The sequence below is a fragment of the Limulus polyphemus genome, unplaced genomic scaffold (genome assembly GCF_000517525.1).
Source record: "Limulus polyphemus unplaced genomic scaffold, Limulus_polyphemus-2.1.2 Scaffold57, whole genome shotgun sequence".
NCBI lineage: Eukaryota > Metazoa > Arthropoda > Merostomata > Xiphosura > Limulidae > Limulus > Limulus polyphemus.
In genome coordinates, this window is record NW_013665667.1 from 139,095 (window position 1) to 146,458 (window position 7,364).

A 7,364-nucleotide genomic window follows, 5' to 3' on the forward strand; every position below is an offset into this window, starting at 1 on the left:
TAACAGGTTAAGCACATTGTTGATTGAGCTGTATCATGAGAGATGAATACTGAGTTTATTAAAAACAAAAAAAGATAATGATTTGCACTTTGGGCATGAACCATCTACTCATTGCTTGAGATAGTTAAAGGACATTTTCCCAGAAGTGTGTATGTGTGTATATATTAAGAACTCTCATAGAAAACAATAAACAAACATCTTTTTTTTTTCTAAATTTATAAAACATAGTTTATTTAGTGAGTTTCAGGGCCTTTTTAATAGTATTATTAAAGCATTACAAACGTATGAAAAAACAAAGAATTTTTGGAAATAAAGTTACAGAAAAAGTTGACATACATCAGCCTTTTTTTTTGTCAGAAAATTGTTTATTTGTTGTTTTGAATTTTTCCACAATGTAGAATTTACACTAACATCAGAAATTTAATCTTCAGTTATGTAATGGCTTAAATACTTGAACCTGTATGAGCATTGCTTCTAGTTTGTTTGATTAATTATAAGTAAAAACAACATCTGAAAAAAAACAACTGTTTATCTACTTCAACATAATATTTTTGCATATTTTATTTATGCCAAAATAATGCCTAAAAGCATGTTAATCTATGTACTTTAGCATCATTTCCAAATTTATACATGTGTAAGTTGTGTGCTTACGGCAAGATTTATTTTTTAAAGTACCAAAGATAAGTTGTTTTTCTACTTATTTGTTAATAAGATGATACGAACTTGCTAACTGCTTGAGTTCCTTATATATATATAATAAACAAAAAAGATTGTTACGGAAAGCAAACTTGGAAAAGCTCAATACAATAATTAAGTTTCCATCGAATTTCAACTTCGAACTGTTTCAGACAAATGAACTTTCTTTATTTTGCCACTGTATTTGTAATAAGTATCAAGCTAGAAGTATATTTCACATACTTCATTACAATAAGGTTTTTACATTAAATATAAAGTTTGTTTCATTAAAAATACAATTTTACTTTTAAAAAATGCTACCACTATACAGCAGTCAGTGGCCCTCCAAAAGGACTCGTAAGCCCATTGGTTGTTTAGTGGTAAATATACGAGTGTATAACACTAAAAATTGGTTTCATTTACCTTCTGTGGGCAGAGCACAAATAGCTCTTTTGTAGCTTTGTGCTTAACAAACAAGAGTAATCGTTAAGTGGCAAAGGAGCATCTGAAAGTATTTCCTATAATGCCTCAACTGAACAGTTTTTTCCTAATAATTACATCCATTTGTTTAGGAAAGTATAGCATTTTTTTTTTTATCTTTGCTTTCAACAGTAAAGGAAGTACTTGAACAAAAACTGTATTTGCCATAAACACACAGAAAATTGTGAGGAGTAACTGTTATATGTATGCTGCAAAAATGACAAAACTTATGTCGTACAGCAAAGATAAGTACTTCTCAGACAACTATACTTACTGTCAATTGTTTATTTTTCTTTCCATCAATCATTCTATATTCACACATACACACACATTGTTTGGGAGAAATTCCTCGGCATTAGATTTATTAAAGATAGATAATCAGTCACTAGTAGTTTAATGTAGAAAGGAAGAAGCACCTTCATCTAAGTATTTGAAAATCAAATTTAGCTAAGTTATCCTTTTTTTGGACGTGCACTGTTTTGTTTACAATAACTTAATTGAAAATGGTTTGAAGAATAGGTAATTTCAAAGTGAATGGTAGTAGAGTTAAAAATCATTAATACTTAATGTTTTGAACAACAATGAAATGCTGTTGTCCATGCTCTTGCTGTTGTTCACTTGTTTAAACTTTGTAACAAAAATTGTAAATTTGTATAGGCTAATAAATACAAATATGAAAGTATGATAAACAGAAATATGATGGTGCCACACAGAAAATCAAAAATAACTTATGTTCCCCCCTTACCTTAAGTTAAAAAAGAAAGAATCCAATTTGAAGCCAGTGGTTCATGTCATCTTAAGAAGTATAACTAATATCTTGATTGTATCGTATAATGTACATATTTAGCATGATGAGGGGAAATATTTAGAGTAGAAGTTCTATATTAGTGAAATTATCATTAAGAAAGTAAAAATAATGTGTATTTTTTAAGACATTTGGGAAAGTATGTTTTTTGTTTAATAGTTCAGGCGAGGTTATTATTTTTTAATGTATTAAAATTGAATGCTTTATACTACATGGTTTTATCCCGGGCTCTAACTTGTTTCTTTCAGGGTGGGGGTGGGGTTAGGTGCTTTGGTGTTTTTAACTTAACTAATATTTGTGTTAGATAATTATTAGGTTATTCATGTTAATTTTAAGAATAACTTGGTTTATGAAGTGGCATTTTTTTTAAGGCTGTAAATGGTAAATACTGAATTTGAGAAAATGTGAAACTCATAAACAGTCAGTCTAGTTTTTCAAGACTTAATTTGCATAAGTAATAATTGGATTGATCACTCATAGTAAAAGTATTTTAATAATACTCTCAACTATAAGTGGATTCATGCTAGAATGTCTTTTCTTTCAAACAAGTTTGCTTAAACTTAAGCATTTCTTAAGTTAAAAAACTTTAGATTAATACATCTTTATTCATTTATGTTCTCTAAAAACATGGTTTATCATTCTAGAACTTTTCTAACATATACATTGACACTGCATTTTCATCCTATTCAAGGATTTTTATCCTTGTCATACTAACGGTGAATGCAAAATACACCGTCCAAAAATCTTAATTCTCACTAAGAACCCCAAACAGTAACCTTTACTGTCTTAGTGATTGTTATTCCTAACTTTTTGTACTAAGACAATATTTCGAAAACATTGTGGTTTTCCTATTTAAGAAAACTGAAAACAATATTCACTTGAAAAAAAATAGCATTTACACTATTAAGTACTTAGTGTGAAAAAGTGCATTTCATATCAGTACAAAATATTCTGTATAAGTTCATATTATATACATTTTCAAAATAAAAAGATTTTCAATGGCAGTGTAAAATTGCATGTCACCATTTAGCAGTTATTTTTTTACTACCTAATCTACATAAAAATTGTATATAATACACTCACCACTAATCATCTTTAAATATTGGTTATCATTGCTATGAGGTAGTTAAGCATGTGGTATATATATATAAATATATATATATTAGAAGAAAATGTTTTTTACATAATTTAGGTGCATGTAACATAAGCAAACTTTAGGTTGTTCTGTAGTGTTTTTTCTAATACCAAATCTCTTTTTGCATGTGTGTTTTTAGCTTGAGTTAATTATGCGTTTGCAGTTGAATCATGGTGTGAAATCTTGATTTTAGTTTTTGTGCTTACTATCAGATCTTGTAACTTGAAATCATCTTATATTCTTCATATGAAATTCTGTGACATAGGCATTCCCTTTTTATAGAATCTGACTTGAGTAATCTTCTAATGTGCATTTATCTGAAGATCTAGTTCCAGACAAAACCAAAGATCTTAAGAAATGAATGATAAAATCCTTGCAGATACAAATCAGACCATGAACTTAAAAATATACAAGTGAAACCAAGGTCCATTATGACATAGACTCTAGTCTTCTATAATGGATGAAGTTAAGATTGTATAGTACAAGCTACTTACTCTTTGCTGTTCTGAACTGAACATCAAGGACTGTTTTATACCAGGTTTGTAGTTCCTGCAACTGCTGATTAAAAACTTTTAATACACTAGATTTTAATAGTCTTAATACATAACGTTCAAGCTATGGTGAAGTATTAATACACAAGCACACAGAGACAAATATTGAAACAAGAGTTTTAAATCGTAAAGGATTCAGTTCTTGTTACCCTTCCAGATAAAGATCAAACAAAGCCTTGTGACTTGAACAATCTAGTTATTGCAAATACAAAAAAAAAAGGACAGGTCTGTAGGATTTTCATATTAATATATGAATGGTGATTGTAAGATACAATTTGTGGTCTTTCTCAATTACAGATCAAAATAGAGACTTCAGGACTTATAATTTCTAAGAAATGATTTATGTTGTTTTTACATAATAAAACAAGGACCTTGTAATGTTATTTAACTAGTTATTTCCAACACAAAAAAACAAGGGCTCTAAAAACATCAAGTCTAGTCCTTTCTAACACAGATCAAAACAAGACCTTAAGGTAAAAAGTTTGTAAACATTATAGAACAGATCAAAACAAGAAACTGATCAAATATATTGAAATATTTTGTAGCAGACTTAGGTCAAAGAAAGAATGGTAAGGTAGAAGATCTGATCTGTAGATATTGCAGATACGCATCTAAAAAAAATCTTAAGAAATGAATTCCATTGTTAAAAATAATAAATAGTGTGAGTAAAAGACATTTCAAAACACCATACATATAATTTTATTGTTGTTGTAGATGAAACAAGGTATCTGAGATGAGAAGTATGAAGGGCTTTGTTTTCATACAGATTAAACCAAGATGGAATACAGGACTAATAGATATTGTTTAAGACAAAAAAAAATAACTCCTGAATGTATTCTTTGTAGTTGAATTTAAAACCTGAAACCATAACATACAAAAACTACATAATGTTTCTTGCTGCACATTGAAACATTAAAAAAAAAGAACATGGTCCTCATCTTGTACATAAACCATGTTTATTTTTATACATTTATGTGCAAGCATACATTAAGGAAGACTTGGATTTAGTAGTAATATTCATACCATGATATCTTGAAGTACACTGATTAATTTGTGTATTTTTATATAACAGCTTATCATAATACATTTGACACAAGAAAAAGCACCTAAATGTTTGTAGCACAATGAAGATGTTTGATGCAGAATACAAGTAAATAAAATATTCATTCAAATGCAGTTTCACAGTATTTCTTTCCTATTATTGCATTGTTGTATTACATTACTACTATGGCATTTACTGAGTGCTATTTGATGTGGTATGATGTCAGAGTTATCAACTATTCGTTTTACTCTACTTTGCTGATTGAGGGACAGTTTGTGGTAGAAAAGAGTAAATGCCAGATAAAATATACAGGAATGCTGAAAAAAAAAAACTGTAGATGTGAATTACTGATGTTCTAGAGATTATGCAAAATGCACACTGTACGATGGACATCACCTTGCACTCTGACTTGTCAGCCTGAAACAGACCTATGACATCAATTCACAGACATATCTTGAGTACAAATACTCTTGTAACACACACCTGATTTTTTGTGTGCAAAACTTGCAATATTAAATGTAGTAATTTTGAAATTATTGCTGACCCCATACACATTCAGTCAAGAGAGATACAAGGTGGGCCATAATGAATCCTTTCAATAAAGGAAAATGAAGCATTTAAGATCACACTGTATTTTCATGATCACTGAATAAGTTCTCTTATGTCACATTTACATTGATAATGTCCACCACCATTTTGTAAGTAACTTTTTCAATTGTTAACCTAGCTGAGGTGATGAGGCTTGCAACTGATCAAAACTGGTTCTTTGTCTTATTTTGAAATTATTACAATGCAGAAACTGAGGTGACTATTGTTCTTATTTCCAGTAAAAAAAATGTTTTTTATTTTGAAGGTGCATATTAAATTTGTTTTGAAGTCATTTTGAAATCAAATAGCTGAGGTTGAAATCTAAAAATGAGGAGGTTGTAAATTGATTTTGACATTTTTAGAATGTAATGATCTTTCTGGTGAAACATATAGATAGTTGATTCACTATCAAACTAAATTACTTTCTCAGTAAAGTAACATTTGAATTCCCATAGATGTTGTAATGTCATATTAATAAATGTGATTACTTATAATCACCTCTGTAGTGTTTTTGAGTTTGTTTCTTTATTGCAAAGGTGGAACAGTTCATCGTTAAGCCTCTGATGTGAGCATGAAAACATAATTAGTATAGGTGTGTAGTTGTTTTTCATCTTAATCAATCCTACAATGTTGATGGTTAAAATTATTTTGCATGGTATGCGCAGCTTGTTCCTTTACAAAGTATCGTGTGAAAATGTGACCTCCCTCCTCCATAACAATTTGTCTTGATAGAATATTTGTTAAAATATAAAGTCACATAAAAATGAAACTAATTCCAATGTATTTCATTGGATTTGCTTTGTGTCTTAGTGAATAAATAAGCATGATCTTGTGTGTTGTAAAAACAAAAAAAAATGCATGTTGTTATAGAAAAACTTGCAGCTAGACCAGGCTTGGTGTAAGTTACAAATTTAAAACTTCAACTCATGAAAGGAATTAATAGGTAATGTGGCATGTAACAAAGTTTTCTTTTATGAATGATAGTAAATACTTTTAATAAAGTAATTGTACTTCATTGTTGTTGTTTTTTAATAAATGTATGTAATAATCAGGGGGCGGCAGTATAATAGGCATGAGAAGGCTTAGCATCTCAAAATAGAATGTCCCTTTCAGAGCATTATTTTTACCATCTCAAAAATATTATACAGTATATATAACAGAATAGCCTAACCAAACAAAATACTCATTTGCCATGTATGGTAACTATAGTTTAAGAGTATTTGATAGGCTAGTGTTAGTAAACTTTTAAATGTATGAAATTCAGATCGTTGACATGTGTACATGTATTACTAACCAGAAATATTTCAAATTTCAATTAATAAGCTTGAAAATGTATTTCTTCTGTATGTAGTTCTTTATTTGTAATTTACTTTGTCAATTTCCAAAAGAGTTGTTAAAATAGCTTGCATGAGCTTTGTCTCACAAGTTTCTTAAGTGACATAATGATTCATAATTTTGAACCCTAGTAAAAGTTAACTGATTAATGTCAAATACAGGAAACTGAAGAGTGTGACATTGTAAATGTAAAGTGTGGAAATTATCTGCAAGTGTCAGCCACTCTGATGTTTTTTGTTTGTTGTCAAACATTTATATTTTAGTAGTTTTAATATTCATATAATAAATCATTAAAGAACAACTAAACATATTGTTGATATGGAAGTTAAGTAACGTATTGTAATTTGAATTTTCATGCTTTGTAATTTTGTGTTGCCTTTTACCATACTCTTTCGTTGAAAACTGTAGAAAAGTATCTGTGTGTTGGGATGAATACAGAATGAGGCCCTTACTATTGTAACATTTGATTATGATCATAATAAAGCGTACATATTCATGCAATATAAAATGTGTTCAGAATTCAAGGTGGTCAAAATATCATTCATTGGAGATGGTAATATTGTTTTTCATTAAAATTGAAATTTCTCATGTAGTCTTTTTAAACTTTGAAAGTGTATTTTTGTGATAAGTATTTATTTAATATCGTCGCTTACTCCCCCCACCCTGGCCCGGCATGGTGGATAAGGCACTCGACTCGCAATCTGAGGGTCGCGGGTTCGAATCCCCGTCCCACCAAACATGCTCGCCCTTTCA